Source organism: Hemiscyllium ocellatum, chromosome 26, assembly GCF_020745735.1.
Source record: "Hemiscyllium ocellatum isolate sHemOce1 chromosome 26, sHemOce1.pat.X.cur, whole genome shotgun sequence".
In the NCBI taxonomy this organism is placed as follows: Eukaryota; Metazoa; Chordata; class Chondrichthyes; order Orectolobiformes; family Hemiscylliidae; genus Hemiscyllium; species Hemiscyllium ocellatum.
Window position 1 is genome coordinate 29,203,651 of NC_083426.1, and position 24,944 is coordinate 29,228,594.

A 24,944-nucleotide genomic window follows, 5' to 3' on the forward strand; every position below is an offset into this window, starting at 1 on the left:
ATCATGTAAAGAAGTGTGAGGTAATACATTTTGGTAGGAAGAATAGAGGATCTGAATATTATTTAAATGGAGAAAAACTGCAGAAAGCTACAGATGAGAGGAATTTGGAAGTCCTCATCCATGAATCACAAAAAACTATCAAGAGGATGAGGGAGAAGACAAGTGGAATGCTGGCCTTTATTTCAAAGGGGAATGCAGTATAAAAATACAGAGGTTTCACTAAAACTATACAAGGCACTAGTTAGACCAAAGCTGAACTACTGTGAACACATTTTGGTGCCTTATATAAGGAAAGATGTATTAGCATTGAATGCAGTCCAGAAAAAGCTGATAGCATGTATGGAAAGATTGTCTTATGAGGAGATGTTGATTAGAATGGGCCTGTACTTGTTGGAATATAGAAAAATAAGAGTTAACTTTATTGAAACGTACAAGGACTTGACAGGGTAGATGTGGAAATGTTGTTTCCTCTTGTGGGAAAGTCTGGGACAGAGGGCACTATTTCAGAATAAGGGGTTGCACATTTAAGACATTTGGGGAATATTTCTTCTCTCAGACGATAGTGAATCTGTGGAATTCTTTATCAAAGGGGACTGTTGAGGCTGGACCATTCAGTCTGTTCAAGGATAAATCGAATAGATTTTTAATCATTAAAGCATTCAAATGTGATGGGGAAAAGTCAAGAAAGCAGAGTTGAAAGTTAATAGACTGGTTGTGATCTCATTGAATGGAGAGCAGACTTGATGGGCTGGACAGCATATGTTTGCTCCCATGTCTTATGGTCTAATTGGCACTACTTAGGATTCTTTACCACGTTTTCCCCCAGCTTTGATGATCATGACCAAATGCTAGTTTCCACAAATCACTTATAAACTAAAATTCATATCTTTATATTCTTCATTGCACTACTGTGCCTAGGTTTAACAATAAATGGTGTGATATCGTGGGCAATAAATAAAATTATTACTTTTTCACCACCTCAAAATCTGAAAAATAACACACAAGATAAATTTATTTTGAACACAAATATATGCAGAATCAAGGAGATGTAATGAATATTAATACAGGACAATAACCAGACATATATAATATTTATTTAAAAGCAAATGTAAACTGAACAGAATCACTGCAGTTCTTTTCAGAAAATAATTAGAATCCCTGGTGTTATTCAATAGAGATTATTTTTGACCTGCCATTTACATTCCAAATTAAAGTACAAATTATGCATTTGTAATGGAGGCCATAGGATGTTCCCTGAATTACGTAGCTTCTTTGCCATGATGTAAAAGCAGACTCTTTGAATATCTGAAAAACATCACAATAAACGATATATTAATGCTTTAGTAAATGGGTTTACTCAGTGCCATTCGCACTTTGTCAGTTGTAATAGCTACTAACACTTAATTGAGAGAGGACATTACATTTTACATTTGCTACATCACCCCAGGGGAGATGTTAAGTCAGTGATATAAACAAACTCCAGTTGTGAGCCTTTTGAAATACAGTAAAACAGAACTGCACACCAAAGAATTTGTTCAGCAAGTTCATTTTGATTAATTTTTTTTGATGGGGCAATTAGAAACAAAAATCTCTGTCTCCTATTAGTGAACAGAGCCATTGGCCATCTTATAGTCTGAGGTCAAAACTAAGAACATAGGTTTCTTTTTAAATGCACTGAAATGTTACAAATTATATTTGCACTTCATACTAACATAGCCATTTTTTTCCAATTTCTGAAACTTCATTTCTTCAGATTATTTTATATGCACTTGGTGGTGACATATATTACAATGATTGGGAACATTGCAGATTCTCTCTCTCAAGTTGGGAAGTTGATGCTTCTTCTAAAGTAAGTGTGGCTTCATCATGGTTAAATTAATCTGAAAAATGGATGCTCCAAGTAAGCAACAAACCTGCTCACTTTAATATGTACACTATAATCTCTGACTGATCGCAGATAACAATCTGACAAGCAATACTTCTTAAACAGCTAGCAGTTAGGTTAGGAAGAATCAAAATCAGAAAAAGCAAAAGCCAAAGAACAGTAGATCGACAAGTCACAGTAATTCACCTGGAAATAATGTGATAAAATGATAGCAGACATCTCTATGACTCTATGACTATTTGATGATTTTGCAGTTCTGTACAGGTTTGCAACCTTGATTGGAGAGGAATAAGTTTATAGAATCTTCTGTTGATCATAATTCATTTGAGAGTTACAATTAATGGCCCAAGAAAATACCTTTATATCAGTCTAATGCACTCCTGCTGTGGAATTATCAATAAAAATAGGCTTCAGAGCTACTTGATTAGGACCCTTGGAATTTGATAATTAAAGATCTTGTTAAGACAGACATCAAGGGTGGTCACCTTTTTGGTTGCCATGTGACATAACAAGCATCTACTGGGAAAGTACCATCCCAATGTTATTGGGGTTGGTTAGCTCAGTTGGCTGAATGGCTGGCTTGCCACAGAGAGTGACACTAAAGCACAGATTCAATCCCTGCACTGGCCGCGTTACAATGATGGTCCTACTTTCTCAATATTGCTACTTGCCCAAGGTATGGCAACTCTCAGGTTAAACTCTCTAATAAGAGGGCAGGACTCTGGTAACTTCACTTTTACTTACTATCCCAATGATCCATATTTGAGTATTCTATCACCTAAGTTGTCTGTGAGCACTTGTTGCCAAGGGAAAATTAACATCCAGTTTCCCAGTCTGGTCCCAAACCTATATCAATCATCAAATATAATTAAAAAGTTGAGGGACAGGTTTAAAAAGAAAGAGAAATACAAAGGAACATATGCATGGATGTTCAGTTGTGAGAAACTGTACATCAAGCTCAGAGCACATACACCAGGTGTCACTATCTGCTGAGTCTATCTGTACTTCCCGCTGTAAATGATGAGTCTGATCATGTTGTCGTGAATGCTCCATTTTGTTGAAAAATCACCGATGGAAGTGTTTGCACTCAAAGTCCTGCAGGAACAGGATACTGTTTACTTCCCTGAGCAGACTGAAAGGCATTTGATAAAAGGCCTTATTGCCAAAACTTTCAAGCAAGCACAATGATATGCTTTGCGTGGTAGTGAATTCCCTTACTGTCAAATTCTTTCTGCATTCCCAGGATCTTATGCCCTTCACATGTTACCCTGAACACAGCTGTGGCTGAAAAGACATTATTCACCTCCTGTTAGAAACTGTCTTTGCAAAGTAGACCTGGATATAGATGCCCTAATTATTGTTGAACATTATGGTAACACAGCAACAACATAGAAGCTGTGTTCCCAACGATGCACCCTGAGGTAAAGCCCCTTCATTTGTATGTTTACCATGAGATGAATTTTGTAAATGTAACCTCATAGATTTGAACAGGCCAGAGGGACAGTACCTCGGAACAGGAAACGGATAACAAAATCAGCTATATTGGGACTATCAAGAGAAGTTTGGTGGTCAGCAGTTTGCTGGGAATAAAGGAAAGGGAGGAGGTGCCAGGTCTCACAGTCAAGATGAATCAGAATGGTGAAATGATCGGGGTTTATCCTAGAAGTTCATTTTTCTCAAGTGGACTATCCAAATAAGTTATGCCCAGAACTTGGTTTCTAAAGTAGAGAAATTCCTTGCATATGAACTTAAATTGGACTGAAGTTTTATTGACACATTAACATGAGTTGAAGCTTTCAACTTGCTCGTATTTATTTGAAAGCATGACTGTGAAAGAAACCCAAGAAAAGAATATACAGACAGGAGGAGAAATACACAATTTCAGAAATCCTAGTCAATGCTATGGCACCATAGATTCTTGCATATGGGAACAATGTCCTGCTTTAAAGCAGAACGTTTGTCGTAGCATTAGGCACTTTCAAAAAATGTATAAAAGCAGAACTTGACACTGAAAACCATAAAAATAAATTCTTCACACAAAACGCTATAATGTAGAACAATATTGGCCTGAAGATAAACCCAAAATCTTTCTTGGTGACAGCAAAGATCCAAATCAGACATTTTAGCACACAGACATTTATGTCCATGAGCATCTTATGGATTTTAAGTCAGATACTGGAGCAAGTGCAACAGTGTTGTTGCTTCCAAGTTATTAATGGGAAGAAAGATCAATACCCAAATTCCTATTCTACTAAAGTAATTATTTCCAAGATTAAAATCAACAGATTATCAAAGAATCAACAAATAGGAATCTTATAGAATTCAAGACTGTTAATATAACATGTGCTAAGAACTTACCAAAGTTGTTGGAAGGTCAGAAGGTATGAATACATGAGCAAAACTAAAAGAAATATGATCATCCAACAAAAATCTTGCATACTACATACAGCAGAAAGAACTACAAGATGAAATAAAAGGAATCCTATCCTAGTAGAGTAAGACATCCTTCTTTATATTGGGATGAACAAGGTAATAAATCTGAAATCTGAGAGGAACAGCAAATGTCAAATTTTCAGGAAAACCAACCAAGTCAAGGGTCAAAGGATTCGAGTCTCCTACCCAGCTGAATTTGCACAGTCAGAGACTTTAGAGGAGGATGTGGTTGTATACAGATGTACAAAGATGAATGTATGTAATAGTAATACAATAATTGGGACAAAGAGTTGAATGTGATGTGGTAATAGGCACGATAAGGATAATATTTAGAAGATTGCAATTAGCACCATCCACTGCGATGATATAGAATCAGAGACAAATCAATTGACAGACATTGAAAACGTCTGGGTGAACAGCAATACTGATAAAACTAATAATTTAGATTAAAGTTTAGCTTGGACTAATCCAAAAATCCTTATTGCTTAAATTTGCCCAATTCTTGAGATTCTTACTAGTTAGATAAAGAGGTAGATTGTTCTTATTTACAAGAAAATGCAGGAGGGTTCAATGATCTAATATGGTGCAGCAGATGCAGAAATTTATTTGAAAAATCAACTAATTTTGAAATGGTTCTTAATGATATTGAATTTTAGAGACAGCAATCTTCACAGATGAGTCATTTTCTTGGAATATTAATAATGACATTTGACCTCAATATTCAATGTTTGTTTGTAGGATAATATTAGAAACACATTTACACAAAAAGGACTTTGATGTAACAGAAACTCAAGAGAAGTGTACAATAATAATATATTACTTGCTGTGAGTCTAGCAGCACTTCATGGCAATTTCATCTTTCTTGATGATTTAGAAGCAAGGTCTCAGTTCAGATTGAAAACAATGCCTCGTAGAATTTGTTCATTAGTAGAGTAAATTATAATACCTGCCTTGTGAACTGAATTTTATTTAGGGAATCAACAGAATGCAAACTGTTCTTATAAAGTACAGGTGTGCTTATTACAATTAAATACATACTCGCCCTAAGGCAATGTTGACATTATAAATTTAGTTTTCTGATTAAAAATACCTAAAAGATTATATTCTTATCATAAACATTCTGTTCATGAAGTGACTTGAAGAGGGATCCTTAGAAAAAAAATCAAGCAAGTTATGAATGTTACAATGTTGAATAGTTAAACTGACATTAGATGCTGAGGACCAGACATCTTTCTCAGTATTATCCTAGAGTACTATTACTTATACCAAAAACTAATATTTGTATAAATTTTGTGATATTTTTTATCTTCAAACAAAAATATTACTGTGAAGAGAAAGTAAGGTCCTCGAGAGTGTTGCTGAACAAAGAGACCTTGGAGTGCAGATTCATAGCTCCTTGAAAGTGGAGTCGCAGGTAGGTAGGATAGTGAAGAAGACGTTTGGTATGCTTTCTTTTATTGGTCAGAGTATTGAGTACAGGAGTTGGAATGTCATGTTGCGGCTGTACAGGATATTGGTTAGGCCACTGTTGGAATATTGCGTGCAATTCTGGTCTCCTTCCTATCGGAAAGATGTTGTGAATCTTGAAAAGGTTCACAAAAGATTTACAAGGATGTTGTCGGGGTTGAGGGATTTGAGCTACAGCCGGGGACTGTTTTCCCTGGATCGTCAGAGGCTGAGGGGTGACCTTATAGAGGTTTACAAAATTATGAAGGGCATGGATAGGATAAATAGACAAAGTCTTTTCCCCAGGGTGGGGAAGTCCAGAACTAGAGGGCATAGGCTTAGGGCAAGAGGGGAAAGATATAAGAGGGACGTAAGGGGCAATTCTTTCACGCAGAGGGTGGTACGTGTATGGAATGAGCTGCCAGAGGAAGTGGTGGAGGCTGGTACAATTATAACATTTAAGAGGCATTTGGATGGGTATATGAATAGAAAGGGTTTGGAGGGATATGGGCTGGGTTCTGGCAGATAGGACTAGGTTGGGTTGGGATATCTGGTCAGCATGGACGGGTTGGACTGAAGGGTTTGTTTCCATGCTGTACATCTCTATGAATTCATGACTCTATATATGTTGCAAGGAACAGAGTTCCAATCAGAACTCTATGAACAAACACATTGACTTGGATCCCATTTACCACCCCCTAAGAAAAAGAACCAGAAATAACATCACCATAGGAAATGATGTCACCATAGGAAATGGCATCACCAACCCTAGGAAACTCAAACATATTAATAGAAAGTGGGTTACACTACCGGTGCTTCATTCAGAGGCTCACTGAAGATATTACCTAGTATGGTGACAGAACATCTGAAAATGAACCTTTCAGCTCAGCGAGCAAACCTACATGCAGAACAGAGTCGTGAACTGGTGATCTTGAAATCATACTCATTATTGTTCATTATTTGTTAACCCCTCACTGAATTTGGAGGCACAAGTACACCCCACTATATATTTGTAGCGTTTTGCACCATAAACGTGGTAACACATTTACCACAGTGCAGTTTGAAATACAAATGGCCTTCCAATATTGTAGTACATAAAAATGTAACAGTTTGCCATGCAACTTTTTAATAATTAGTTAAAACTTGATTTTAAAAAAATTATCAAAAAAAGCTCTTGAGGCACTTTAATTTACTTTAATCTACATAACTAGTACTTCCATTAAAACTCGCATGAAATATAAACTCAGGTTTCTGAATGTAAGCAATTCGACACTGTATATATTTTTGTGCTTTAGTACTGATTATGTCCATTACCCCATAATCTCTGGCCTACATTCACCAATGGTTAAGCAGTGCCTTAAATTTAAAATTGTCATTGTTGTTTTCAAATCTGGCCCTGGCCTCATATCTCCCTTTCTCTGTAATCTGTACCAGCCCTAAAACCCCAAACACATCAGCTCATCTAATAGTTGACCTCCCTCTTTAATATGTTTGCAGCAATAAAACCTACTGCAGCTCCCAGTTTGAGAAACAAATATTATTCTTCCAAAATATGTACTTATATCTTAAAAATACTGAAAAATGTTGGAAGCATACACAAGGTCAGACAGTGTCTGTTGAAAGATATCAGAAGTTAACATTTCAGGTTTAGAGCTTCAGTTAAAACTGGAGATATTGTAATGGATGGCATTTAAAACAGAACAGAATGAAAGAAAGGAAGGAGAAACATCTTTAAGCTACTCGTACACATGGCGGGTCCCATTTATCTATTTTCTTTATTAATATCACTGAAAGACTTTAACCATTTTCTATTTATAATTTAAACAATTTAAAAAGTCTGTCTTTTTCATTTTGCATGTGTTTTGTTTTCCCTTTCTCTCTCTGTTTTGCTTCTTCTTAAATGCCAATTATTATTAATATTTCAATTTAGAAAAGTTCAAACATGAATTATTAACTTCTCTATTCATTTTGCAGATACTGCTAAGTGTATCAAGAATTTTCAACAACTGTTTCAGGTTTCTAGAATCTGCAATTACTTCACTTTCCATTTTCAACTCTTTGTATGCCTAGAAACTTGTCTTCACCTTGACAATATTGGTTAAAAATATCAGGGGGACTTGAGCACATATCTTGGATTGTTTCCTTAATACCGTTAGTATGGTAAGGTGATATCTTCTGGAATATCAAGTCCCTGTACTTGCTGAGGTGCAAAGAAAAACATCTATGGACCTAATCTTCCCAACCTATGAATAACATGGGCATTGATGAGTCAGTTGGGAAAATAGGACAAATGAGATTCTTGATGCAAGAAAAACAAACATTCAGATTTTGCTACCATTTTTGAATGCCGAAACAGAGTGACTCATTTTCATATATTAGCATGCAATTGCTATCTCATCTAACCTCATGGATATGCAGATTTCTATTCTCCCGTGCACCGGAAAGAAACTGGACACTGACATTTCCCAACATGAAAGATAGACTCTGAACCTTGTGACTCCAACTCGCTATTTACTACTCCATAATTCTACCTTGGACAGCAGTCACAACTTCTTAGGGCACACTTCATGGGCAGCAACCACCTGCAGCCCCCATCCATGATGGGGGCATTGGACATATAACAGCCCCTCCATATCCTCACAGCGTATCTCTAATCCACTTACAGCACACTTCAGCAATTCAATACTGCACTCTGGAGCATACCAACGCTTATTATTGTAATGCTGCAATCAGGACAGTTTGCCCACATGTTCAGGCAGTCAGCTCATGAAACAGACCAGAGTCCAACTCTCAGCTCCTTGCTTGCTCTCATAATGCTTACTCACTTTATGCCTACTTGGATGCTGGCAGCATCTCTGCTTTGCCTGACCTTGCGTGCTTTTTTCAGCTTTGTCTGCTCAGTCACAGTTTAAAGACTCACTGTATTTCTACTTTATCTTAGCTTTTAGTAAAAACACAAAGCCAGGCACTTGTAATTGTTGTCAGCAGTGATCACTTAAGATGATGGGCAGGTTGTTATATGGACAAGTGTCTCATAACCACACCACGTGCCAACAACATACCGGCAAACATATTGAATGTGCATCAACCAAATGACCCTGTTTCAATGTCTAAGGAGAGTAATCCTCAGACGGTTCAAGGAAGGTGACCTTCAGTCAGACATAGCAAGTCAAAGGCATCATCCAATTTCAGTTTCGGGGCATGGATACTGTCAGTTGGCTGCTTATGGTGTCCATGGTCACGGGATCCATATCACGACAGCTGGGGAGTGGGGCAAGGGCAATCTTGCAAGGCTAATGCAATCAATCTTGTGAGTGCGGTAAGTCAAGGACCTGCACAGAGATTAGACAGGAGTCCAGTCACTCTAATGGTCAGGGTTGCCAATCCAAGTCAATTATAAATGTGGACTAGTCTGACCCACTCAATGACAGTCATGTGGTTATCAGGGTAATTTAAAATTTAGGAAGATTTAAAAATTCAATTCTGGGGATTTGAGGCACCAGGTTGGGATGCAAAGGGGGCAATAATTGTGAAGGGGGTCTCAAAATATATATAAAGAGATGATAGTGCATTGAACATGAGCTACTGCAGGATGAGGCATCTGCAAAATTGCAACCATCCTAGCTTCGTGGGGGGGGCAATGCAGCATAATGAGGAGTGGAGGGTGGAGGGGGTGGAGGAAGAAAAGAACACAGAACAAGGAAGAGAATGAAGAGTTTCAGGGGTGCTGAAACTCTTCATTCCAGGCTTAATCTCTGTGCAAAATGTGACCTGCATCATCTACATACTCATGTGAATTATCAGTTTGCAATAGTAATAGTAATAATAATACTGTCAGCTTACAATGGTAATGCGATCTCACCTAGAGTGGGTGGAATATGTGGTGTTTTTCTGTCTGAGCATGCAAGGTTTACTTGTGAGCAACGTGAAACCTTCAGAAACAATTTCATTGATCATGCATGTTCACAGTATGAATTGATGACATCTCTAAACATAGCACCCTGCTCGTGAAATGCATGCAGTGTCCAAATTCCTGGAATAGAAATCCTGGTCACAAGCAATCTTGACCATATTACTAGTCATTGTAAATTGAAAATAGTTACCCTTGTGAGGCAGAGATCATTGTTTAAAATTGGGAACTGTGGGCTACAATTCACAAAGGCACTCCAAAATCATGAGAGAACAGTGTTTATTTATTCTTGCCTTGAACTGCATGTATTGGTTAACATGCTTTTATATACAATGCTACCATCCTTGGGTAATGTAGGGATTGGGGTCAGGATATCAGTAATCATGTAGCATTAATAATCTCCTACTGTATATGTGTGATATGCTGTGATTCATTTCTTGGAATTAAGTCCCTATGTCAAAGGTCCATTTATGCCCTCCTTGTCAGAGTCCTCCAAGTCCTATTGCATGGAGGATTATGTTAAACAGTCAAGTGCCTAAGGCCTTACAAAGATGTAGCTGGGAGACAATGGCTACCCTCTGCTACCATGGTTGATATCTCTGTTCTGCCAATCCTTGACTGAGGAATAGCATTAATATGTGCAGTCCATTTTTCAACAGTACTATGTTTATGCAGATGATAGGTCTTCTAATGATGACGTTCTGATGCTTGAATCATTCTGTGGGACCCTGTCAGTGCACTCCAGACAAACTGTGCATACTAATCCTTTCATGTTGTGCCAGATATAACTAAAGTAGGCAAAGATGGGATGTGATGAATGCTGAAGTGCTGGGAGAGCGGCACAAGTGTTCCGAGGAGGAAGAAATGGTCATCAAGCAGTAAGAACATCACCTTCTGCATGATGGACCTCTGCAGTGTCAGGTAAAACAAAATAAACAGGATGTAATTGACACCCAAATCCAATAGATGTGAGCAGGCTGCTGTGATTATTCATTGACTATTGCTGCATGAAAGTCAAGCATTCTATTTGTGTTCCTAGAAGCATTTGCAGCTTATAATTTGCTTTCATATGTTGTTGCATTGTTTTGGAACTTTGGAGAAAAAAAAGTCAAAACAATGGCACTTTTAAAAGGGAGAGGCAAAGACAGCACATGGTCTGTGCAGGAGAGAGAAGGAGAAAGAAACCCACACTGCTAACTGACACATCAGTGAACCTGCACAGTTACTGCCTTTGCTGTTAAATTCATGTATCGATGGACATCGGAGTGCATCTGGGAAAATTATCAAACAGTGAAATTCACAACTAATCTTGGAGGAACCTGTTTGGGAGAGGTCACAACACAGACACAGATAAATAAGTAGTTTTAATGTGGCCTTGCTGTAAATCTACATTAGTGAGTAGAGTGGGTTCTTTCTTGATAATATGTTTTATTGAGATATGTCTCTTGATAAAACTTGAAAATGTAAGCCATAAGTATTAGGTTAGCCTGGAGCAGTGTTTTGTAGAGGAATAACACCACACCTTTTTTTTTAGGTCTGCAGACTGGAAGAAGCAAATATGGCCCTTAGTAGAGTGATATAGTCTTTTTGTTGGATGTGGGAGTTTAGGGAGACTTTATGTTTTACTAAGGATTATAACTGCAATAAATGCTGTTGGTTGCAAATCCTATCAGATCGAATGGATCAGTTGGAGTGACAGAGGCAATGTGGAATTTACAAGAGCAAGGGGGTGTGATGGATGGCAGTTATAGGAAGGGAAAAAAGTTGCAGATACAGTCACATAAATGGGTTAACTCCTGGAAAGTAAGAGAGGTAGGCAGGTAGTGCAGGAGTCTTCTGTGGCTATTCCCATTTCAAACAAGTATGCTGTTTTGGAAAATATAGGGAGTGACGGATTATCAGGGGAATGTAGCATGAACAGCTAAGTTTCTGATATCGAGACTGGCTCTAATGCAATGTGGGATAAGTTGGGTTCCAAGAAATCAATTGTGTTGGGGGAACCCTCTAGTCCGAAGCACAGCTTCAGTGGCAGTGAAAAATCAGAATGGTGTGTTGTCTCCCTGGAGCCAGGGTCAAGGATGTCTCAGAGAAGGTGCAGAATGTTCTCAAGGGGGAGAGGGAACAGCAGGTGGTCATTGTACACTTTGGAACCAATGACATAGGAAGGGAAAAGGATGAGATTCTGAAGGGAGAATAAAGAGAATTAGGCAGGAATTTAAAAAGGAGCTCCTTGAGAGTAGTGATATCTGGATTACTCCCGATGGTGTGAGCTAGTGATGGTAGGAATAGGAGGATAGAGCAGATGAATGCATGGCTGAGGAGCTGGTATATGGGAGAAGGATTCACATTTTTGGATCATTGGAGTCTCTTCTGGGATAGAAGTGACTTACACAAGAAGGACGGATTGCATCTGAATTGGAAGGGGACTAATATACTGGCAGGGAGATTTGCAAGAGCTGCTTGGGAGGATTTAAACTAGTAAGGTGATGGGGTGGGACCCAGGAAGATAGTGAGGAAAGAGATCAATCTGAGACTGGTACAGTTGAGAAAAGAAGTGAGCCAAACATTCAGGGCAGGCAGAGGTAAAGCAGAGAACAAGGCAGGACTGATAAATTAAACTGCATTTATTTCCATGCAAGAGGCCTAACAATGAAGTCAGATGAATTCAGGGCATGATTAGGAATATGGGACTGTGATATCATAGCAATTACAGAAACATGGCTCAGGGATGGACAGGACTAGCAACTTAATGTTCCAGGATAGAAATGCTACAGGAAGGATAAAAAGGGAGGCAAGAGCAGAGGGGGAGTGGCATTTTTGATAAGGGATAGCATTACAGCTGTGCTAATGGAGGATATTCCCAGAAATATATCCAGGGAAGTTATTTGGGTGGAACTAAGAAATAAGAAAGGGATGATCACCTTATTTGGATTGTATTATAGACCCCCTAATAGTCAGAGGGAAATTGAGAAACAAATTTTTAAGGAAATTTCAGTTTTCTGTAAGAATAATAGGTGGTTTATGTAGGGGCTTTTAACTTTCCAAAAACATCGACTGGGACTGCCATAGTGTTCAGGGTTTAGATGGAGAGGAATTTGTTAAGTGTGTACAAGATGATTTTCTGATTCAATATGTGGATATACCTACTGGAGAAGGTACAAAACTTGACCTACTATTGGGAAATAAGGCAGGGCAGGTGACTGAGGTGTCAGTGGGGGAAAACTTTTGGGCAAGCGACCATAATTCTATTAGTTTTGCAATGGTGATGGGAAAGGATAGACCACATCTCAAAATTGAAGTTCTAAATTGGAGAAAGGCTCATTTTGATGGTATGAGGCAAGAACTTTCAAGAGCTGATTAGGTGCAGATGTACGCAGGTAAAGGGATGGCTGGAAAATGGGAAGCCTTCAGAAATGATATAACAGAAGTCCAGGAGCCAGTATATTTCAGTTAGGGTGAAAGGAAAGGCTGATAGGCATAGGGAATGCTGGATGACTAAAGAAATTGAGGGTATGGTTAAGAAAAAAGAAGAAAGCATATGTCAGGTATTAACAGGAGAGATCAAATAAATCCTTGGAGGAGTATACTTAATCAGGAGGGCAAAAAAGAGACAAGAGGTAGCTTTGGCAAATAGGGTTACCGAGAATTCAAATGGTTTTACAAATAGATCAAGGACAAAAGGGTAACCAGGGAGAAAACAGGGCCCCTCAAAGATCAGCAAGAGATGGGGAGATACTAAATGAGTATTTTGCATCAGTGTTTACTGTGGAAAAGGACATGGAAGTTATAGAATGCAGGGAAATAGATGGTGACATCTTGAAAAATGTCCATATTATAGAGGAGGAAATGCTGGATGTCTTGAAACTCGTAAAAGTGCAAATATTTCCAGGACCAGATCAAGTATACACTAGAACTCTAAGGAAATGATTGTTGGGCCTCTTGCTGAGATATTTGTTTCACCGATAGTCACAGGTGGGGTGCTGAAAGTCTGGAGGTTGACTAATGTGGTGCCACTGTTTAAGAAAGATGGTAAGGACAAGCCAGGGAACTATAGACCAATGAACCCGATGTTGGTGATGGGCAAGTTGTTGGAGGAAATCCCGAAGAGAAAGTGAGGACTGCAGATGCTGGAGATCAACCGGATGCGGCAGAGACAAGCCACTATAAATGCCGGAGGAAACATCGCAGAAGCGCTTCACAGGAGGCTCCAAAGCACTGAGGATGTCACCTAGACAGGGGATGAAATGTTTGCAACAAAAACTCTCAGCTCGGCAAGCAGAACCACAACAACGAGCACCCGAGCTACAAATCTTCTCCCAAACTTTGGAGATCAGAGCTGAAAATGTGTTGCTGGAAAAGCACAGCAGGTCAGGCAGCATCCAAGGAGCAGGAGAGTCGCGTTTCGGGCATGAGCCGAAGAAGGGCTCATGCCCGAAACATCGGAAATCCTGAGGGACAGGATGTGCATGTATTTGGAAAGGCAAGATTAACGACAGGCACCATGGCTTTGTGCATGGGAGATCATGTCTCACAAACTTGATTGAGTTTTTTGAAGAAGTAACTAAAAGGTTTGATGATGGCAGAGTGGTGAACATGACCCATATGGACTTCAGTAAGGCCTTCGTCAAGGTTCCCCATCGGAGACTAGTTAGCAAGGTTAAGTCTCATGAAATACAGGGAGAACTAATCATTTGGATACAGAACTGGCTCACAGGTAGAAGACAGAGGGTGGTGGTGGAGGGTTGTTTTTGAGACTGGAGGCCTGTGGTCAGTGGAGTGCCACAAGAATCGGTGCTGAGTCCACTACTTTTCATCATTTATATAAATGATTTGGATGTGAGCATGAGGGGTATAGTTAGTAAGCTTGCAGATGACACCAAAATTTGAGGTGTTGTGGGTGTGGAGTGAAGAAGATTATATCAGGTTACAACAGGATCTTGATCAGATGGGCCAGCGGGCAGAGGAGTGGCAGATAGAGTTTAATTTAGATAAATGCAAGGTGCTGCTTTTTCTAAAGGCAAATCAGGGTAGGACTTATACACTGAATGTAAGGTCCTATGGAGTATTGCTGAACAAAGAGACCTTTGAGTGTAGGTTTGTAGCTCCTTGAAAATAGAGTCGCAGGTGGATATGATAGTGAAGAAAGTGTTTGGTGTGCTTTCATTTATTGGTCAGGGTATTGAGTACATGGGCTGGGAGGTCATGTTGCAGTGTACAGGACATTGGTTCGGCCACTTTTGGAATATTGCATGCAATCTGGTCTCCTTGCTACTGGAAGGATGTTGTGAAACTTGAAAGGGTTCAGAAAAGATTTACAAGGATGTTGCCAGGGTTGGAGGATTTGGGCTACAGGTAGAGGTTGAATAGGTTGGGACTGTTTTCCCTGGAGTATTGGAGGCTGAGAGGTGACTTTATAGAGGTTTATAAAATGAGGGGCATGATAGCTAAATCGACAAGGTCTTTTTCCTGAGGTGGGGGAGTCCAGAACTAAAAGACATAGGTTTAGGGGTGAGAGGGGAAAGATATAAGAGTGACCTAAATGGCAACTTTTTCACAGAGGGTGGTGCGTGTGTGGAATGGGCTGCCAGAGGAAGTGGTGGAGGCTGGTACAATTGCAGCATTTAAAAGGCGTCTGGATGGGTATATGAATAGAAAGGGTTTGGAGGGATATGGGTCGGGCTAGATTAGGGTGGGATATCTGGTTGACATGGATCAAAGGGTCTGTTTCCATGCTGTACGTCTCTCTGACTCTATGTCTTTATATACTATTGTTCAATAAAAATGAACGTGTTCAATCATTTGAAAACTTTCCAGTTTGTTATACTCCCACATTCAACAATAAAGAGATGTTAGGCTGCATTAGGTCATGTTTTTATATGTCGATCTAAAACCAATTGTCTATTGCAGAATATGCCTGGTCTGGTACCAAGAATGCATTGCAGAAAGCTATGTCTCAGCCAGATGAGAAAACCAAGCTTATTACACCTAAAAAGTTAAATAATCCTGTGAAAGATTCTAAGAGTTATCAAGATCTCCATCGCGAATTAGTATTTATTCAAAAGAGGTGAGTCATGGTATATAGAATGGATTTTCAAAATAGAGCTCCTTGTGGAATTTGTAAACCTTTTTGTTCGAAAGATATTCTTCCATTTCAAACTTGGTAAGATCAGAACACTTACCTTTGTCCTCTGACACAAATTCTAAATCATTACAATTGACTTCATCTCCTTCCCTAGTCACTTTAACGTTAAATCATAGAGTCATACAGCACAGAAACAGACTCTTTAGTCCAACTCGTCCATGCTCACCAAGTTTCCCAAACTAAACTGACCTAATTTGCTCGCATATTCCTCTAAACCTTTCTGATTCATGTACTTGTCCAATGTATTTTAAATTTTGTAACTGTCTCTGCAGCTATCACACCCTCTGGTAGTTCATTCCACATATGAACCATTCTCTGTGTGAAAAGGTTGCCCCTCATCAGTTTCAATGGTGAGAACTTTATTTTTTACTGCTGATTAAGGGAACTACCCATAGCTTGAAAAGGTTTTAGATTTCAGTTTGATGGGTGGTAGAAGTCTTGGCTGAGGATGGATGCATAAAACAGTTGTACCTAGAAAGGGTAATAGTTTAGAAGGTTACGAAAAAGATTAAATCTAAATTCGTCCTGCTGAGGGAAAGTTCCACACCAGGAGTGTTTGGATAGCACCTTGAAATTGTTATTTAAAGCTGAGAAAGTCAAAATGTTTTTTGTCTCTACCTTGAGCATTTATACAATCAGATACTCAAGACCATGGTACTCAAGCCACAGTAAAGTCAATCCCAATGTGTGATAAAGGAGAAAGTACTTTCCCTGGTATTTTGAGACTGTAAAGGGATGCTGTTGGGATTAATGGTATTGTATTTTTGTTTTGCAACTATGCAGCCTTCAGGACTCTATTATGTTCAATATTTTTAGGGTGTGAAGACCTCCTTCCATACCCTTTACCCACCCTAAACCCCAAGCCCTGTCATGACATGTAGAAAGTGAGGACTGCAGATGCTGGAGATCAGAGCTGAAAATGTGTTGCTGGAAAAGCGCAGCAGGTCAGGCAGCATCCAAACAGCAGGAGAATCGACGTTTCAGGCATGAGCCCTTCTTCAGGAAGGCCCTTCCTGAAGAAGGGCTCATGCCTGAAACGTCGATTCTCCTGCTCTTTGGATGCTGCCTGACCTGCTGCACTTTTCCAGCAACACATTTTCAGCCCCGTCATGACATGGGTGTCTTTCAGCACAGCCAACCCACCTTCACCTACTCAGTGTTCCCATTATCAGTTTTTCTCCTTCCCTGGCTTACTACCAACAATCTTAGCTGAAAATGTGTTGCTGGAAAAGCGTAGAGAGTCAGGCAGCACCCAAGGTGAGGAAGAGAGCTTCTTCATGAAAGGCATCCTTGCAAGAGGATTCGCAGTAGGTTAAGATCAACTAGGAGAAAGTGAGGACTGCAGATGCTGGAGATCAGAGCTGAAAATGTGTTGCTGGAAAAGCCCAGCAGGTCAGGCAGCATCCAAGGTAAGGAAGGCATCCTTCCTGAAGAAGGGCTCATGCCTGAAATGTCGATTCTCCTGCTCCTTGGATGCTGCCTGACCTGCTGCTCTTTTCCAGCAAGGCATTTTCAGCTCTGATCTCCGGCATTTGCAGTTCTTGCTTTCTCCTTACTATCAACAGTCCCCTTATGCGCCTAACTGTCTTTCTCTCTCTGAGCTTCATTTCCATCTATCTACTCACTCCTTCCCACTCAAACCTGTCATAACTTTTCATATCAGTTATCAGTTTTAAAGAGTTACTAAATTCGAAACATTAATTATGTTTTATAAATTAAAAGTAGATATTTATAACTACTTCAACCACATCTGCCAATTCTAACGTACTACTGTGGAAGATGATCAGTGGACTCTGAAGGCATTTTGCAAGTAGAGACAATTTCTTCACTTTCTTTATAAATTTTGGGCATCTGGTCATAAAGATAAAATGAGACAAGACCTATCCTTTGTTAAATACATTATATTTGCTTCCAAGTGATTCAACTTTCCAATTATTCCAATTACAACACACTTTTTTTAGTACAGGAAAGATCCTTCCTTATTTAAAATCTATTAAAAATACCCAACGTTCACTAATTCATTTAAGAGTCCATTGCAATTTAAAAAGCAATTTTCAATATCTCTCCAGGTATCCTAGATTCATTCATCCCTCAAGTCTACGGCTGTTATGCCCCCTCAGATAATAAGTTCATTAGGGACAAAGTTTCACTTGCCTGCTGCACATTGGAAATAAAGTCAATTCAACAAGCCAGAGAGTCTAAGAGTTTTATAGCATAGAGTCAGACATGTCATATCTACAATGGTCATCAAGTATCTATCTCCTAGGTAGAGGTTTCCAGCACTTGGCCAACAGCCTTATATACTATGGCAGTTCAAGTGTTCAACTAAATACTTAACTGTTGTGATGGTTCTCCCTTCACCATTTCCAGCACAGTTGCAGACATATCACTCTGGGCAAAAATTCCTTCTCAATCTACTGCCCAAAATCTTAATTCTATACCCCGGTTATTGACACCACTACTAAAAAAAAAGGGAGGGGATTTCTTTTTAACTACCCAATCCGTCTCCCTCAAAGTTGTATACTCATTCAGGTTTCCTTCCTGAACTTCTCTGCTCTAAAGAAAGCTTTCTTGGTAGCTATTCAGCATCTTTAACAGTAGATTGCAGTTTATGTTCATCTTTAAAGTTTTGTTCCTTCCTCTCCAACTAGTGTCCACATTTGTGTCAGTGTACAATGTTAGATGCACAATGTCTCTTTCCAACTGGCATGTCTAATCTTTTGAATTATTTCTGTACAATCAAATTCAGCTGGAAGTTTACTATTTTGAAAATTGATTTTCCTTTCTATTCAGAGCATTTTGACTATTGTTTCTATTGTATTAGTCTGCATGTTTTTGAAGGCATTGCACTTACCGGCAATTAATTTATCTATTATGAGCACCCTCCAGTATAATATTTCTTGTAGTCCTTAAAATGTATTGGTTTGAAGTAGCAAACAAGAACCCAGTTCCTTCCTCAATTCAAAAGAAGCACGTCAAGAATATATGTCTTACTCTTCCCTACAACACTTGACATATATTTAGCTGGGGAGCAGGGGTTGCAGGGAAAGATAGAGAGACAGAGAACGAGATGGTATTCTTGACTAATTTACTAGATGTTGCAGTCAATGTGAAAGGAGCAGCTAAAAAACCAAAAGATGGGCCTCAAAGATCACATGAAGATCACATTTCAATTATATTGTGTGCCCTGCTCCCTTTTTTTAAAATAGTTGATCGATAAAGAAAAAAAATGTCATCATTTCCCCCCAAATGACTTCCTCCAATAACTTGTGTTTTAAAGAGATAATTTAAAAACTGGAATTATTCGTGCTGAGTCAGAATTATCAGTCAAATTATCACAACATGCCAGCAACTTGCTGGATTTGCAAAAAGGCATGGAGAAATAACATCATTAAATAAGAATCATGTATAAAATGTGAAAGATTACTCAAACTGTGCCGTAAAATGCTAACAGCTAATTGGTAAAGCTCTTGGGGCATACCATGTATAAAAAAAGTTATTGATATACAGATCCAGAAAACACAGCATGCTTTACCACAAATACCCACTGAGACACCAGCTTTTAAAAAAGACAACTAAGTATTTCAAATATAAAACATGCAAGACCATGCTAATTCAAATCCATTGATCTATTACTATGCTGCAGCATAAATAATTTAGTTTTTTACCTGACAGGTATAAAATCTCAGATAACTATTTGCCAAAGGGAAAAGTTAACTTAAGGGATGACAGAAAAATTTTATGTCAAAAAAATTAATCTAAGAATAAGTACACTACCTTTAGACCACATTTCCCTCTTAGCCAAATTGTGACTACAGCACATTCTAAATTTGAAGTGTTGAAAATTAAACTTAAACAATAGAATTAAACTCAGTCAGGAGTTTACAAACCTTCACAAGACATATATACATATGCTTTATTAATTAAGTTTTAAAGCTAATACAAGTGGTTTACGTAAAAGCAAAATGATCCACTCCCAAAACTGAACGCAATTTTGTGGATAGAAATCAGTCATAGTTTACTGAATGTTATGAACCACAACTTCAAGACTAACCTAAGCTTGCTTCATGTGGTTTCCATAAACAGCTCTAACTACATGCAGCTTTTTCACGTAAATTCTACAATATAGCCACAATTTGCCAGGTAAGTGCTCCATTGAACCAAACAGTTTGCAACCTACAGTATTGCTGAAGATAGGGGCGTATTGTCAAAGCTTTTCACCTTGCACTCATCAGGTCAGATGTAAGACCAAATTTCAAAGTGCTTCAGCCATTTTGCTGATGAAACATTCATCCATATCTTTGTCACCTCCAGTCTCAGTTATTCTAATGCTCTCCTAGTCAGTATCCAAACTGTGTAAACCATAATTAATCAAAAACTGCTGTCCATAGCTCAATCAGCACTCTGTCCTCGAGGTTCTGTTCCCCAGTATCATTCCAATTTAAGATTCTCATCCTTGTATTCATTCATTTTATGATAACACCGAGATTTTCACATCATTCAGCTCTGCAAAGCCTCCAGAGTTATGTGTTTCTTGATTTTGATAGTTAATGCCATCTTTCCTTCACTGATTTTCATTCCTTCACCTATGAAGGCCCCTAGCTCTAGTAGAAGTTTTCAAAATAATGAGGGGCTGGATAGAGTAGATAGGGAGAAAAGGATCATGTGCAAAAAGACACAGATTTAAAGTCATTTGCAAAAGAAGCAAGAGTAAAATGGGAATAAAACTTTTCCACACAACGTGGTGCGAGGGGGAAGATTTAAAAGGGACCTAAGGGTCAACATGTTCATTCGGAGGGTGGTGAGTGTATGGAATGAGCTGCTAGAGGAGTTGGTGGAGACTGGTAAAATTACAACATTTAAAATAGGTCTGGATGGGTGCATGAGTAGGAAGGGCTTGAAAGGATATGTGCCAAATGTTGGCAAATAGGACTGGATTAATTTAGGATATCTGGTTGGCATGGACAAATTGGACCAAAGGATTTGATTCCATTCTGAACATCTCTATGACTCTATGACTTGTTACATGCTGGATTGAATGGCCTGGAAATGTGGTGAAGGAATGTTCAATTCAAGCATTCAAGATGGTATTGGATAGTTACTTGAATAGCAGCAATGTACAAGGGCATTGAAAAAAGACAGACAGAAAAGTGATTCTAAATCATAATGTTCACTTGGAGAGCTAGTGCAAACACAATGCAATTGAATGGCTTTTTTCAGTACTGAAACACCTTTGTGATTAATATTGTGCACAATATGCAGGATGCACCCTCTGATATGAATTTAAGTTATTATAATACTGTGTTCCAATTAAACTCACAAGCTTGAAAATTAAAGCTCACTAATCTGTAACTTTTAACTATAGTGATAAACTGTGTTGCAAAAATTTGGCAAATAGTTTGTAGCTTTTTTAAAAGATATTTTCTGGAGGGGTAAATGTGCTTTTTCAACGTCCAATATCTACATAAAATTTTAACAGCAAACAGCTAAAGAATTCTGTTGGATAGATATTTGAGATTGGTGGTGAAAATTCATAGGAAGTGTCCATACATATTGTAGCACAATGATTTGTTTAAGTATCTTTAGTGGTTCCTTGCCTGTCAAGAAAGAAACTGGTTATCACTGATCTATATAACTAATGTTAATTTTGCAGAACAAAGTTGCTAATCAACCATAAAAATTGAATTGACATGAAAGTAACACTTGGAAACATAATGCCAGTGGTGAAATACAGTGCACAACTGCCTGGTAGCAGTGTTTATCTAACTGATCATCGGGTGCAACTGGGTGCGGTTCCGGTGAATCGGTGAATCATCTAAGAGTAAAATAAATTTATAATGTGCAAGCGTGTTAATATTGAGCAGTGCTGCTGGCAAGTATGAATTATGTGCTCATTGTTTTATATCGATTACCATTTAAATGCCCTTCTTAACAGAATAGGAGAACTTAACAGCTTTAAATTGTAACTTGAATTTGAATTAACAAATTAGACTTTGGATTTTGATAGACCATTGACATGTATAATGCTATAGAAGAAAAGTCTATATTAGACAATCTCTCCCTTTTCCTTCTCCCAGAGGTGTTGTTCTATAAAATAAACCTGAACTACAACAGGTGATGGAACAACGAAAATGTAACTTACTGAGAGAGCAGGAAAAAGCTAAGCAAACAAAAACAGATTTTGAGGAGGTGCTAAAGAAAAGACATCAGAAACTGGAGCAGGCATGCTTTGATCTGATCTCATTAGTCCACCATCAACCACAGTTTCAATGATAACATTGTCCAATAGAATTTGGTGACAAACACCAGTGCGGCTACGATGACACAGATTTACAGACAGGCATACATTTTGTTAGAAAACATCTTGTGTGCACTCATACAATGCAGACAACTGTATCGCACATGCACATGTTAACTTTGCAAATATTGACCATCATTTACTAAACTGGCCATATCTCAAGTCAAAGTGGTATGGTCCACTAACTGTGTTGGTTCAGGAAGAGTTTTTGAATCATGCTCATTCTTATGGTTTAAAAGCAATAATAAACATTTGTAAAAAATTTTCATATTAAAACATGTTTAATTTACTATAGTGTGCACTGTTATATTTGATGATTTGTGATGTTTATTGGAAACATGAAGCATAGCCCATTCAGTGCAGTTTCAAATGCCCATTCCAAATTGAATCTGTTACATCCAGGCACCTGCCAACATTCCCCAATTTATTATGATTCCTCAAGTTGTCAACCTCCTGGGTGAGGCTGGGATGAACTAGCTCCCCTTTATTCATTCATTCCCTTGGTTGGTTGCAACAAGCTTAATTTAAAAATTGATTCCTTCCCTTGCAGTTACCATTCTCCTGGGCACAGGCTACTTGGCCTCATCTTTCATCTCTGCATGATACTTTTCATTCCTATCCCAGCACTTCTGCCTCTCACATGGGTGCTATCACTCATTCCAACTCTAGCCTTTCCAGTTGGTTTGGGATGGTTCAGAAAAGTTCTCTCCTGGAATAGGAGTTTGTGGATCAGCTCATATTTATCTGCCAGAGTGGCTGCCTGTCTGAATCCAGTGAATCTGTTTCACAATGCATCCTTATTGGGAAGGATATGAAGTTCTTGAACTCCTCAAAAATAAATAGTTCACTGAGCTTTTCATAAGTGTCCATTGTCACTGGTCAAAAACAACTTGATTAAGCTTTTCCAATTTCAGGCACATCTGTGGGCGGCACGGTGGCACAGTGGTTAGCACTGCTGCCTCACAGCGCCTGAGACCCGGGTTCAATTCCCGACTCAGGCAACTGACTGTGTGGAGTTTGCACGTTCTCCCCGTGTCTGCGTGGGTTTCCTCCGGGTGCTCCGGTTTCCTCCCACAGTCCAAAGATGTGCGGGTCAGGTGAATTGGCAATGCTAAATTGCCCGTAGTGTTAGGTAAGGGCTAAATGTAGGGGTATGGGTGGGTTGCGCTTCGGCGGGTCAGTGTGGACTTGTTGGGCCGAAGGGCCTGTTTCCACACTGTAAGTAATCTAATCAAACCATTGCCTGAGGGTATGGAACTTTTGATGGCATGTCTCCAGCACTAATTAGGGTGCACTTAAGATTACCTTTTTTTAAAACTGCATCATAATCAATGGCACTATTCTCAGGAAAAGGGAGCAAAGCTTTTGTGCTTTCCTGAGAGATCACATGCAGAAATCATGTTGAAATGGCCACTTTAGCTGCATTGCTACTTGCTTGAAGAGATCAAAGAAGCTTCTACCTCTGTCTCATCAAACTTATGAATTCTGTGTGCAAACCAAGTTGTTTTCACCCTCAAGTCTGAGCGAGCCATACTCATGAGATATTATAAAGGGGGCTGAATGCTATTAATGCTAGATTGTTCATCCAGAGATCCAGTTAATGTTCTGGGGACCCGAATTCAAATCCGGCCAAGGAGAGTTTGAATTCCATAAAAGAAGTCTAAAATTAAGTGTCTAATGATGACCATGAATTCATTGGTGATTTTCAGATAAACCCATCAGGTTCACTAACCCTTTAGAGAAGGAAATGTCATCTTTATCTGATTTGGGCTTATATGTGACACCAGACCCACAGTAATGTGGTTGACTCTTAACTGTCCTCTGGGTAATTAAGGATGGGCAACAAGTGCTGGCCTAGCCAGTGACACCCTCATCCCGTGAATCATAGAATCCCTACAGTGTGGAAATGTGCCCTTCAACCCAACAAATCCACACTGACCCTCTGAAGGGTAAACCACCACACCCATTCCCCTACTACCTAATATTTATCCCTGACCAATCCTCAAACCGACACATCCCTGAATACCAAGGGCAATTTAGCATAGCCAATTCACCTAACATACACATCTTTGGACTGTGGGAGGAAATCGGAGCACTCAGAGGAAACCCACACAGACAGGGGGAGAACATGCAAACTCCACGCAGCCCAATACCCAAAGATGGGATCGAACCCTGGTCGCTAATGTTCTGAGGCAGCAGTACTAACCAATGAGCCACTGTGCTGCCCACTGAATGAATAAAAAGAAATCTAGCGTTCTTGTCTTTCAGTTTCAGCTGTCTTAGTTCAAACTCCCTTTCCTGCCACTTTCCTTAACTTCTCTCTTTCTCCTTGTTTTTTTCCCCATTTCTATTTTTCCTTTCAGTCTTTCTTTTTCCTTTTCTTTTTCGTGAAATTCTGCTTGCTATTTCTCCAATTTTAATCTTTCTGATTCATTGTCACAGTCACCTTTTAAAAGTTTGGGTTTTCTGGCTCAGATGAAATCCTAATCCCAAATGCTGTACAAAATGCTTTAACTGTTCAAGGAACAGAATCTTTGATTCCTCAAAAGTAACCTTCGCTAATTCTACTCAAGAGTTCTTACATCGATTGCAGATAATTCTATGCTGTAGCAGTGCAAACTGAAGAAAACTTTTTGCATTAAAAAAATTTACAAAGTAACGATGTGCACACTCTAATGTTGTTCACATGTCGGTCTAAATCCCAGAGACCACCACAATTTGTACCTCCAGAGCTGACTGAGGTCCCCAGTTTGTAATGGTTTGAGGCAGGACACCCTAAATTGTTAATTTCTCAGGTGTGGAGGAATGAAGTGGCTCAACCTGTCGCCCT

General features: G+C 39.0%; 1 long non-coding RNA gene across 1 annotated transcript in view; it reads right to left on the reverse strand.

The window, feature by feature from the left end:
• Positions 1–1,162: 1,162 nt before the first annotated feature.
• LOC132828284 (uncharacterized) overlaps positions 1,163–24,944 on the reverse strand; it is an 83,075-nt gene continuing 59,293 nt past the window's right edge. The window contains exon 3 of the long non-coding RNA XR_009646093.1: positions 1,163–1,305. This is a non-coding gene — a long non-coding RNA (uncharacterized LOC132828284). The remainder of the gene's footprint in view (positions 1,306–24,944) is intronic.